The sequence below is a fragment of the Mustela erminea genome, chromosome 2, assembly GCF_009829155.1.
Source record: "Mustela erminea isolate mMusErm1 chromosome 2, mMusErm1.Pri, whole genome shotgun sequence".
In the NCBI taxonomy this organism is placed as follows: domain Eukaryota; kingdom Metazoa; phylum Chordata; class Mammalia; order Carnivora; family Mustelidae; genus Mustela; species Mustela erminea.
In genome coordinates this window covers 41,911,632-41,925,307 of record NC_045615.1, presented here as the reverse complement: position 1 = coordinate 41,925,307, position 13,676 = coordinate 41,911,632, and the positions used below count along the sequence as shown (strand labels likewise).

Below are 13,676 nucleotides of genomic sequence, written 5' to 3'. Positions count from 1 at the left end.
TTTTACTTTTAACCTTGAGATACGAGTTCACGTGCAATAGCATATAAGTGTACTTCAGCACTGATTCTTTTTTTATAAGATTTTATTTATTTATTTATTTGACAGGGAGGGAGAGAGAGAGTGAGAAAGAGAGAGTGAGAGCATAAGCAGGGGGAGCTGCAGGCAGAGGGAGGAGCAGGCTCCCCACTGAGCAGAGGGCCCAACGTGGGATTTGATCCCAAGACTCTGGGATCATGACCTAAGCCAAAGGCAGACACTTAACCAATTGAGCCAGCCGGTGCCCTGTACAATGCTGATTCTTAAATATGAAGTATTTTTTAAGTTTTAAATATTTAATGCTTAAATATTTTTAAGTGGTTTTAAGTGGTAACTTAAAACTCTTATGAAGCAATAATTTCACACTACAGGCCAAAGATATTCAAGGCAAATTTTCCTGTTGTCCAAAGAGAAAAAAAGAAACTTTTATCCCTAGGATAATTTTTAACTGCTAAAGAGAGATGGTAAGAAAATTTTGGAGGAAGATGTAATGTAGAAAATGTTGTCAGTGAAAGCCTTACTTACAGATATTTAAAGACTGACCTATGTTAGGGAACTGGACTTCAGTAATCTGGAGGAAAAGTATAACAGATAGAGGAAAGAACAAGTGCAAAGGCCCTGAGGCAGGAGTACAGTGTAGATCCCAAGCCTGTCAGGAATAGCAAGAAAGCCAGTGGGGTGATGTTGGGATGGCAGGGGCAGGTCATGGAGGGCTCTATGGGCCTATGAAAACCCTATTGGAGTATTTTGAGTAGAGGAGTGGCTTGAATTGACTTAGATTTTCACTGTCACTCTAGCGACACAGTTCAAAATTAACTGGAGGGGAGCAAGGCTGGAAGGAGGGAAACCAGTTAGATGGCTATTGGAATCATCAAGTCTGGAGTGGATGGTGGTGGTGAAGGTACTTATCCTAATATCTGGGGCCAGATTTGTTTTGGAATTCTGAATTAGTCAAGTTTTAGGAAGATAATACAGGGCATAAAGTAGTAGTAGTAGTAGTTGGTAGTAATAGTGAGAAGTAGATCCCACCCTGTTTATTCTGTGTTGCCTCCAATTAAAAGTCAGAAGAAGGGGAGAGAATACAATAGAAGAAAATAATCTTCTGCAATTTTTACTTTTCTAAAGTAAAACATGTGTTCCTACTTTAAAGCACCATTTTCCATTTCTGTCTGGTATATTTAGATACTTTGATCTTTGATAAAAATCCTTGGTAAGTCACAACAGCCTGGACTTTCTCACTCACTTCTTTCTGTCTCTCTCTTTCTCTCCCTCCCACCTTCCCTCTCTCTCCCCTACAGTTCAGAGATGCACTGAGCAAAGAGGAAAGAGGATTCTGGAGAAGAAAGGTTTGGCAGGAAGCAAAGAGAAGCCATCCTAAGAAGCACATGCTTCAGGTGAGGGAGGGCAGAAAGAGTATCATTTGGGATAAGGTTAACAACAAACCCGGAAATGGCTCTCACACCATTTCCAAGTACCCTAGACACTGGGGACTAAAAAACACTAGGGAAATACACCTTCAAAAGTAGAGTGGTTTTCCATGTCCTGAGTTGAATAAAGCACCAAGACCATGTCTGTCAGCAACTAGAACTGGAGAAATGGGGGCAGGCTGCAACCAAGGTGAAAGCAAGGAAGGGTCCTTTCCCATACACTCCCACCCATACCCCCACCTGCATGCTTAGAAGGCAGCCCACGTCTGCAGCAGCCCTGGATGGCCCACAGGTCACAGTGGAGGGCAGCAAAGAGGGGCTGCAGGCTGATGGTCAATAGAATCCTGCAGGGCACCTGACAGAGACCCACTGATTCTCCATCCTGCCTGCCTTCTGCCTTCTGTTTTACTTTGGTCCTTCCTTTCCCTTTCCTTTTATATTTCTCCTTGGGTTCCAGAAGTTACTTCAGTTTGAGGAAGGGATGAGAAAGTGGGGAAGATGTTAAGAAAGGAGTATTGCTCCAGCTTAGGATCTTTAAAAACAAAAATGTTAATTCTTAGGCTATACACGAAGATCCTCAATCGGGCAATGCTGTCAAAAACAAGTCAAATGTTCAATGAACAAAGGAAAAATCTTGTTTTCATAAATAGTGAATCTTTCTGCAGAGAAATTACTATAGATCGATCTCAGGTTTCCAGTTGTAGGAATCCGATTGCCATAGTTGAATTCATTAGTGGGGGTGCTTTTTTTCTCATAATAACCATTTGTGAATGTGTGTTAAGCGTATTTTGTGGATTTTCTCCTTCAATTGTTTTAATACACTTTTTAAGACATTTATAGTTTCTCTCATTTTTGCAGATAAGAAAACCAAAGCAAAGAAACTAAGTGACTTGTTCAAGGTAAATGCGACTATAAATTACAGATCTGGAACAGGACCAGATATTCACCTGTTCGCAAAGTCCATGGTAACTTCTTTTAAATTAGACTTTTAAAAGTACTGCTATGGTATACATTCTACCTTTCATGAAGGTCTTGTTGAAACACTCTGCTAAGGGCAATGCCAACCATGATTCAATCTTAGAGGAAAAAAGGAAGACCGAGTCCCGTTGACAAGGGACTTACAATCTATGCAGTTATGTGACAACACTGTACAACTGGGTTTATGGCACCATGAAACAGTTTGGATTAAAACAACCTGTTTTCAAATATTATGATACTATGCGTCCTCTATTATTATTTCTTTTACATTTGGAATCTTATCAAATTATATTGTATAATTCTCTTGTCATGCAAAACTATCATCATGGAACATTTAGTGTGGAGAGAAATGTCAATGCTGAAGGATTTCTTTAGATGGGTGCTCAACAAACACATATCTCTAGCTGACGGGTTGTTCCAAGAGTGTGGAGGAGCTTTTTGAAATGGGGAGATATGGACCCGACATTCAAGGCCCTAAATTTGGCTGCCCTCTGGGAATCAAAGAGGACCCAGTATGGTTCCTTCCAATGAGGTTCACGGGCAGTCTTTGTTGTTAGTGTTTCAACCTCAGAGGGCTGGGAAAATATTGGAAATGTTAGTTTGAAAAGTCATAAACAGATATTTGAAGAAACTAGAAGAGTTCAGGATCTAGTCCAGTTTCCAGTGGACAACAAAGCCTCAAAGACAGTGAAGAGAAATAGCATCTTATCACTTAAGGTATAGCCAATCAAATCATTTCCTAGCTTTGCTTCTGCTTCTTCTCTATAAAAGTCTTCCCCAAGTTCTTGACAATGAAGTGCTGTTAACCACTTCTGATTTAGTGAGGCCAGATTCAAATAGATTTTGCTCAAACAAAAAACAAACAAACAAACAAACAAAACCAAAAACCTCTTAAAAAAAGACTTCCAAACAATTATTTCAGGTGAAAATGATATCCTAGAAAATGTAGTAGCATTTAAACAGATTCTCTGCCATGGGTCCGTACACTAGTGGGTGAGTCCAGGGAGAGGCTAGGCAGGGTCTAGAGAAAAGTCCGTAGAGTCAGATTCAGGAAACCTGACTAATGTGAGGCAGGCTAACTTCATTCTGTACACCACAGGATTCTATGTACACCCTCCATATTTATTTATTTTGCATTTACTGTATTAATGCATTATGTCTATCTATTAAAACATTACAAAAATGAAGTTTAAAAGGATAAAATTGAAAGTTCTGTTTTCTTCCCAAATCCTTAAATTAAGGACACTATTGCTGTCCTTAATGAAGGGGCATGATCAAATCTAAGTGTAAGAAAGAGATACTGGAGGTAGCAATTAAAAGATGTGTCTTGGGGATGCCTGGGTGGTGAGGTCAGTTGAGCATCTGATTCCTGATTTTGGCTCAGGTTGTGATTTCAGGGTCATGGGATTGAGCCCCATGTCCTGTTCTGTGCTCAGTGTGTAGTCCACTTGAGATTTTCTCTCCCTCTTCTTCTGCCTTCCCCTTCCTATTCATGCACACGTGCATGCTCTCTCTCTCTCTCAAAATAAATTAATTAATCCTTAAAAAAAGTATCATAAAAATGAATAAATAAAGGGGTCCCTTAGTCAAAAATTTGGGGAAATGCTGAAATAACCAAGTCAAATGAGTCCTGTGTCTCAGGACCCAGAGCCTTCCCTATGCTCATTTTTAGAGGGGGTAGATTCTGAGGTGTTCCCCATTCTTATTTAACCACAGAACCCTCTTTGGAAGGAACAGGAAACAAGTATCTCACAGAACACAGTGTGGAGAAAGCTAATCTCAACTCATTTTTCTTCATTTCCATTATAGTGTTCACCTCCGAATTCTCTGTAACTAATCCTCTGTCCACCTGCCTCAAGACTATCCTGATAATGCAGCCTCTGAGACATGTTCAGTCAGAAGCACCAAGCTAAGCTGCTTCCATATGCCTGGCCCTCAGAATTTGTGTGACAGTAAATGTTTGTTATTTCATGCTGTTAAGTTTGGAACAGGTAATACACCCCATAAATTCTATCCATGAATATTTAACTTTGTCTTATTCTTTCTCTTTCTATCAGCAAGTCATGGTTGATTTTGACATAACTTTAATCACTTAATTTTTAAATTATTTTATATATATGTATATATGTATATATATATACATATATATATATGGATAGAGCCCTTTGTAAGGCTCTGTAATCACTGGGGAGTCTGCTTGAGAGTCTCTCTTCCTCTCCCTCTGCCTCTCCCACTTGTGCTCTCTCTAAAATTAATAAATCAATCTTTAAAGTTTAAATGATTAAAACTAAAAAGAGAATGGGAATCACTTCAGAATGGAGTTGGGAGGGGTAGGGGATGAGTGAAATAGCTGATGGGGATTAAGGGAGGGTACTTGTGATGTGAGCACTGTGTGTTGTATAAAATTGTTGAATCACTATATCATACACCTGAAACTAATATTACACTGAATGTTAACTAATTGAAATTTAAATAAAAAGCTTCAAAAAAACGTTATAGTAAGAGACTCAACCAAACTACCTGAATTCCATTCCCTTCAAGGCATGCTGTGGATTTTGGGAGTAGTTTGGGAAAAGGACCAAGCTTGCATATAATATTGGAGGCTGGTTGTCTACGGCAATCAACAGATCAGAAAAAAATTCTGCCATTATTTCAATTTCTACTTTGGCCATTGTCTGCTACCCATTCTCTCTGTTCTTGTCTTCTATGGCTCTTTAACTGCAGAGTATTAATACCTGTTCTTCGCCTCGCTCTTGTGCGCTGCAGTTCTCTTTGTTCTTGGATTTTGTCCTAGAGTTCATAAATGAGTGAGCAAAGGAGAAGGGAAATGAGGGTCCAATTTGTTAAGAAAAACAAAATAGAACAAAACAGTAAGCTGTGGTATCACTAAAGTCAAGAGTGGCAACATCCAAAGAATCATTTCAAGTTCACTGAGAAGGTAAATCAAATGGACATACAGAATGCCAGGATGTGGAACAAAAGAAATCATGTTCATAAAAGCAAATTTATTAGAGAGGTTTTTTTTTTTAATTTATTTATTTGACAGAGAGAGAGAGAGAGAGAGAGATCACAAGCAGGCAGAGAGAGAGGAAGAAGCAGGCTCGCCGCCAAGCAGAGAGCCCGATGCGGGGCTCAATCCCAGGACCCTGGGATCATGACCAGAGCCAAAGGCAGAAGCTTAACCCACTGAGCCACCCAGGCGCCCCAAATTTATTAGAGAGGTTAGACAGAAAAATAGGGTCAAAGAAAGACTGCAAAGTGAGGGAAGGAGAGACAACTATTTTTAAGCAGGTTTTGTGTCAAAGAAAAAAAATAAAATGGTTTTCTAAAAAGGTACATCAAATTTAAAAAAGAGGTTTTTTAAAAGCTAAAAACTGTTACTGTGCTTTGTAAGCTTATGGGAGACATTCAATAGAATTTCAGGTATTGGTGATGCAGGAAACAGAGAAAATACTTACGAAAGTGATGCCCTTAGGAAGGCTGCAATGGGTGGGACCCGAAACATGAGAGAGATTTGCTTTTGAGGCCAACAGACATCTCTAACGAGGTAATAGGAAAGAAAGCAAAGAATGAGAGCTGAGAGTAGGCTGGAAGGTCAGGACTTCTCCCTCAAGCAGTTATGTGGACAAAAGGCAGAGGTGGGTTTAGACAGTGCTGGGTTTTGATCTGGAGAGTTCTATGGAATGAGGGAACCAAAGGGATTTTGCAACTGAATGACCTTTATGATGGGTCCATAAACTAGAGATCTTAACCTGGGAGAAGAACTACCAACTAGAAGAGAGACACTACAGTAAGTGAGACAGAAAGACAAGAATGCTTATCAGACGGGGCACCTGGATGGCTTGGTCTGTTAGGAGTCTGCCTTCAGCTCAGATCATGATCTCAGGGTCCTGGGATGGAGTCCAACATCACTGAGAAGGGAGTCTGTATTTCCCTTTCCCTCTGCTTCTCCCGGCCCCGCCATGCTCTCTCAAAAGAATAAATCTTTTTTTTTTTTTAAAGAATGCTTATCAGAGTACAGCATGCTTGAGATCAAGATTTCAGAGGTGGTATAATTACAGATGATGAGCATTGGAAGTGAGAAAGTCAAGGAAGTGAGAGGCTCAGAATGTTTAATGGCTCAATAAATACAGTGGCAGAGAGGAAGTCTGTAAGGTGTAGAGATCCTAACTGACAAGGAGTCTTAGAATATGGCAGCAGCAAGAAAGCATGTCCATGGTATAGCCAGACAAGATAAACTTCAAAAGTGAATTGGTTTTCGACCAAGAAAGGCATAGAAATGATTTGGATGTGGCAATGGGCAATTAATTAGGTGGGCACCCACCCCAACAGCTCCCTCCCCGTTTGTGGTTAGTGGAATATGGGCTTTTCTGTGAAAGTCTGGAGAGGAATCAAGGAATCAGTATCCTGTGGGGTGGGTGTTTTCATCAGGGCAAGACCATAAAGGAGTAGTCAGAGACGAGGTTGAGTTTACGAAGGAGTTTGCTGAGTGACAGCCCATGAGTTCCAGAGGGCATGGTAGAAGAGTTTGGGAGGGCCTACAGGTTGGCTAGGAGACTGAATCAAATCAAAGTATGAACACAACAGGATGGGGATGAGCATATGGGTAACAGCAGATAGCTAGGAGGCTTAAACTTCTAGTAATAAGAATGAGGTAGAGTGGTATTTAAGACATTTACAGATTAATCCTGGTAGTATATTTTTTTAAATGGTAGGCAATCCATTTGAACTACATAGTTCAGACAATCTAGCTAGAAAACAGGAGAAACTGGGAGCACCTTATTCCTGAAACCAGGGTGAGGAGGGCTGGTAATCCGTAAAATATAAGATAGGACAAAAGCAACTGAATACTGGAAAGGGAGATAACATAACCTAGTAAAATTAAAATGCGTGCACCCTAAGTTTCAGTTGTGCAGGATGAGTAAGCTCTAGCGGTCTAAAGTACAGCTGTGGTGATTATAGGTAATATTACTGTATTACATGAAATTTGCTGAAACTAGATCTTAAGGGTTCTCAGCACTTACTATGTAATGTGATGGATATGCTAATTATCTTGTCTGTGGTAATCACTTCATAGTGTGTGCATATATCAAAACATAACTTTGGTGTACCTGGGTGGCCCAGTCTGTTGAGCATCTGACTTGGTTTCAGCTCAGGCTATGATCTCAGGGTCATGAGATCGAGCCCCAAGTCATGCTCTATGCTCAGTGGGGAGTCTACTTAAGATTCTCTCTCTCCTCCCTCTTCCCCTTTCCCCTGTGCTGTCTCACTCGAATAAATAATAAATCTTTTTGAAGAAACATGATAATTGTACACCTTAATGTATACAATTTTTATTTATCAATTAAACTTCAATAAAGTCAGGGGAAAGATGAGTGTGAGCTTTTACTGGACAAGTTTGCTTCTAGAGATCTATTTGCATTACACGCAACTGTGCGGCACAACTTCCATAGCCAAGTTTTATCATGAATATATATAGCAGTGAAGGACTAACTCAATTTACTTTCTATATTGCTAGTCTGACACAATCCTCCCCTAAGCCTGGAGTGGTGATATAGAGTTGAAATAGCTTATCTCAGACATCTATTTCAGCTCCTGAATTTGGATGTCACAAAAAATAGAGATACAATGTTAATAAATACATACCAAAAAGAGGGTCATTTGGCAAAAACGAGTGGGAAAGGAAAACAAGGAATTAGAGATAAGCATGGAATAATTAAATTATAGCATTTTACTGTGAAAAACCACTGGCTTTCCAATGTGATCCAATTATTTATTTCCATTATGCAATTTTATAGCATTCTCATGGCTTCTATCTATGAGATACACAGCAGCAGCAGTACCAGGAAAAATAGATTATTTCAGAACACCAGAATACCAGTAGAACAGAAGAGGTGATTACATTAAAAAATATTGACAGTCATCACAAGGATAAATAGAGCAGCAGCAAAGAAGCCCAGAACATCTAGGTTTTTTATAAGAGAAAAATTGTCTATCGACAGGTAGCAATCTCTTAGTGACCACCAGCAAATGGGTTCCCAGCAGTTTTCTTCCAAAGAGCTTACAGTATCGGGGGAAAGACCATAGATTATGAGGGGAATTATGTAAAGTTAAAGGTCTTCTGTCAAGACTCATTTCATTGTTTTAAATAAATTCATTATGTCCTAGAATCCAACATCTTGAACCTAAAATATCTTGTCTGAGTTCATTTATTCTTCAAATCCAAGCTAGATGGTTATCTGCATTGTTATCAGCCTTTTTGATTGAGGACATATGTGGCTAGTACACACTGCACAGAACAATTATGACACACTCAGGCTTCGCCCTGTAGAAATGCACAGCTCACCACAGAAGGAATGTGTAAAGACCATGCAGGCTACAGAATAAATAGTGCACACTGGATAGTACATGTAGACACACATGCTCACACATGCTCACACAAACACATAAGTTGCCTGCTCTTGCATATTCTGAAGCAAACAGAGGAAAGTTGGAGACAATTTTAAGCTCAAACATAGTGAATAGTGAACTGTTAAATACTTACAATGTAGAGGAAGGAGGACACATTTTCTAGTTTGTCTTTAAAAATGCATCACCAGAACTGCCCCCGTGAGGGTCCAATTCTAATCAGGTTGCACAAGCAGCTCCCTCTCTGGGGCTCCCTGTGTGGCTTCAGACCCACATGATGGACAAGAAAGAGAAAAGACCACTAAGATGGAGAAGAAAATGTCCAAGAACTGGGGAAGGAGGAGACCCTGAAACTCTAATAGCCTACCTCCAGATGTGTCTGAAAACACTCAGGTTGTAGAAATGCACATACCATACCTTCACCAACACTGAATGTGTTTTTCTCTGATCATCCTGAGGAAGATGAATTGACCATATTCACTACACAGATCTTTGGGTCCTTCATTTGGCAACCAAGGCCAGGGACCAAGACAAATCAACAAGGGACCCTTCAAGTCAGAGTGGGTATCAGACGGTAGCCTGGAAGACACAGTTAATTCTTTTTGGTGTTTTCCATGAAGGTACAAGGAATCACATCTCTCAGTATGACAGGCATGACTTTAACCTGGACACATTCACGTGGAGCAAGCTGTGCCATGAGGAAGAGGGCCCATACCCAAATTGGGCTGCCAAATTTCTGTCATCTCACAGGAGAGCATAATCATCTATGGAGGCTATTGGAAACAGTCAACAAATGTGGACAAACACACCCTGCATTCCAATATGCTCCACTAAAGTCTGAGGACAGAAAAAAAGGTGAAAGAGTGTAGACTCAGATTATTCCTAGGGGAATATAGCTCACTCCTAGATCTAGCATATTGGTAGCTGTGGCCTGAATCAACATACAACTTTTGGGGGTGTTTGTAGTGAGGAAAAAGAAGAGAGTCTGGAAGTTGACTTCTTTGATGACTTCTATAATACCACAAAGAGACTCTGGTTTGCAGAACAGCTAATGGGACTGGGTCAGAGAAGAAAAAACAGAGGCAAAACAAAAAACAAAAAACAAAAAATCCAAAAAACTCAAAACTTGCAGCCTGAAAGTGATAATAAGCCAGCAGGAAGGAATCCCTGGATATAGTCAGAAAGGTGGTCACAGAGGATGGGACAATGATTAGCACTGAACAAATGCTCTCTGTCTCAGGCAGCAGGAAGGAGGAAGATGGTTCTGATGAAGCCAGTAGCCTTCTGACAGAGCCAAGTGCCTATACCTATGCCATGCTGACCAGGAAGTGTGAGCTGCTCTATGGTTTAGGGGGGCATGTTTGAAACAAGGGACTGCCAGTTTATCCTGAATGATTTCTACTATTTTGATTCCCCACAGGATGAAAAAAAAAAATGGCAGACTTGAATACAGGTGGATTCACAAACCCAAGACTGCCCAAAGGAGATAAACTTGGAAGAGGACAGAGATGAGATAGAAGATGCAGTGAGAAGAGATGAAGAGGAGGAGGAGGAGGATGCCAGAGACGAAAGTGGGGAGGAACAGGAAGAGGAAGAGCACTCGCTGGTGGACCCTGACTGCAAGTCTGCGGACCACTGGCCCAGGACCTACCAGTGGTGTGTGACGCCTGCACGGGATCACACAGGGCCTGACACAAAGACAACAAAGTGCTGACAGCCCAGGCCATGACAGAACCTGTCTTTGATGATTTCAGATGCTATGCGGGGAAAAAAGTTAAAATGAATAGTGAATTCTCTCAGTATCACTGGGTGCTATTTCCAATACACTGAGTAAAACAAGGTAGAGGCAAAGATATTCTTTGCCAGAGCCTCAAGCATACAAGAGTTCTTCCTCCCTCTAAGAGGAGACTGTGTGCTAGGGCAATGTATTAGCCATGTCTTCTGTTTTCCGTGTTCTAATGCTTTGACACTGGGCTTTGCTGATCCTAGAAGATTGCCCAGGTTCCAGTGGGCAAGCTTTTTAAATGCAAACCAACCAATCTGGAGCCCCGAACCCAACCACATCCTTTCCTATTCTTTCACCACTCTAGGCCACTATTCACCTGCCCTAATCACCCAAAGGTCAAGCACCAGGACAGCTAGAGACTGCCTCTATGCCCCAGAGCTTGTTGAAAGTACTCAAACTAGCCAATCTTAAGTCTGTCTGTTCTGCCTTTCCCATTCCTTCCCTTGGAAACCAAAATAAAGGCCCCTGCCCATGGTTTTCCCTCTCTGTCTCTCACCCACTCCAGTGCTTCCCATTGTGCACACACCCACCCCTACACCACAGTGTGACATATACCGCCCTCCCCACCCCAACCCCATCCTGGAATCTGTGAGTATAGCAAACTGTTTTTTTCAATGGCAGCCACCTTCTTGCCCTTCCCTAAATAAGGATGAAACCAGTATCAAACCACTCAGGGTTCAGAGCAGTTCCAGTCTGTGCCAGGGCCTGCTTGAACAATAGGGTGAGATCTTGAATATGAAGTACCCACAGAGAAGTTGCTTCTGTTCAAATGAAACTGAAATATGTTGTGCTTTGTTAGAGGGTTTTCTTCTACAACACGAGTTTTTAAACAGAAGAAGGTTATGACTCCCATGCATTGTCTTAGTCCATTACGGCTGCTCTAATGAAGTACCATAGACTGGGTGGCTTACAAACAATGGAGATTTATTTCTCACAGTTCTGGAAGCTAGAAATCCAAGATCAGGTAGCAGCACAGCCAAGTTCTGGTGAAGGCTGGGAGCCTGCCAACTTCTCCTGGTGGCCTCAACTGGCAGAAAAGGCTAAGGGGCTCCCTGAGGCCTACTACAAGAATGTTAATCCCATTCATGAGGACTCCACCCTCATGACCTAATCACCTTCCAAAGGCCCCCACCTCCTAATATCATCACTTTGGGTATTAGGTTTTCAACATATGAATGGGGGGGGTGCCGTATAACTATTCAGACCATTACAGTCAGCAACCTAGAGATGGTCTCATGATTTCTTAAAAATTAGCAAAAAGCTACCCATAATCTGTTTATAAACACTTTCTTGGTTATCTTTTCAAATAAAGTATCTTTTGGCTGGGAAATAAAAAAAACCGGATTCCTTTGTTCAGTCTGGTAGGGTTGTGGGGAGATGGCATGGTTAAAGATGAACTTGAACATTGCAACAGAATCTGGTAAGATGAGTGAAAAGGAAAGCATTCTTCTTAATTTCTGTAGAGTAAGTTCAATAGGAAAACAGACAAAAGCAAGGAGGTTTAAATTAAATATTTGAGTTGACTTTTTTTATTCCACTGCCAATAATCCTAATTAATTACACTGCTTTGGGGGGGATAAAAAATATCCGGCATTAAATGATTTTACTTCTATTAAGATAATTTCTTTATACACTTTTACAAGATCATCTGAAACCAACTAATTAGAAACAGATGCTCAACTGCTGCAGAATTGGATTTAAACTGGTTATTCACTTCTACAATGGACTTTTATGATTATCTCAAGATCTATGAGGAATATATTTCTGGGGGGCATCTGGGTGGCTTGGTGGGTTAAGTGTCTGACTCTTGATTTTGGCTCAGGTCGTGATCTCAGGTTCATAGAATCAAGCTTCCCATTGGGCTCCATGCTGAGTGTGAAGCCTGCTTAAGATTCTCTCTCTCTCCCTCTCTCTCTCTGCCACTCCCCCTAGTTTGCTCGTGTGTATGTGCATGCACACACACACACACACACACACACTCTCTCTCTCTCCCAAAAAAAAAAAGGAAAATATATTTCTGGTGTCCTGCATTAATATTTGTGTGAGTATATATTGAGCTTTAAATAATCAAGTAGATTTGAATTAACCTATATTCCTCTATTTATACCTCTTTTTGTTTCCTACATCTTTTCTTACAAAGAAGCAAGAATTCCTAAAACCACATGGTCAGGGGTTGATAAAAATCTATTCAGATCATGTTAGTTTTACGAAATATAAATGACCTCATTTTCATGGTAGTTTCTACATGCTTACTTGTGGTAAATATATTTAGATTCATTTTCCCCACCAACTCGTGTCTTAAGTAGGTAGATCTGCCTATTACTTTCAGAAGAGAAAGTACATCAGAGAGGTGTTAGCAGTACCCAACAAAGGAGTAGTAAGCAGATAAAAACAGAAACAAGGAAGTCTCCAAAATAAACAAAAAAAGAAAAAAGAAAAATTCAGAATAGTGTGTCTATAGTAGGTTATCTGTCCTGTAACAAAAAGAAAATTGAACAAGCTGTTTCTGAAATGTACTTGGAAATGTAAATGGAATAGCCAGGAATAGCCAAGGCAGTCTTGAAAATGAAGGACAAAGCTAAAAGAATATACAATATCATGACCTACTATAGAGCTTAAACAATTAAAAGAGGCTGGCACTAGTACAGTGGTAGACAAACAGTCAAAAAATAGGGTGTCCAGAAATGGATGTACACATACATCAGCACATGATTTATAACAAAATCAGTGATGAGAGAATAGTCATCTTGGAATCCATATTAGAAAAAAAGAAATAACAAGCCTTCTTCCTCCCACTAGATGGAAAAAAATGAGTATGAAAGGTTAAACAAAAAAGTTTTCAGAAGAAAATGTAAGGTAACACCACATGTCTCTAAGGTAAGCAAATTACTTCTAAATAAACTTCTAAAAAGGAGAGCCAATACCTCTAAATTTGCTAGAAAGAGAAACAATTAATAAACTAAGTTTTATTAGAATTAACAAGTTTTATTAGAATTCTGTTCCTCAAAAGATACCAGTAGGCGAGTAAAAAGGCAAGCCAC

At 40.3% G+C, this 13,676-nt stretch overlaps 1 protein-coding gene across 1 annotated transcript in view; it reads right to left on the bottom strand.

Moving 5' to 3' along the window:
• Positions 1-13,676, bottom strand: part of DCHS2 (dachsous cadherin-related 2) — a 255,941-nt gene that overhangs the window by 114,781 nt on the left and 127,484 nt on the right. The gene's annotated exons all lie outside the window — the stretch shown is intronic.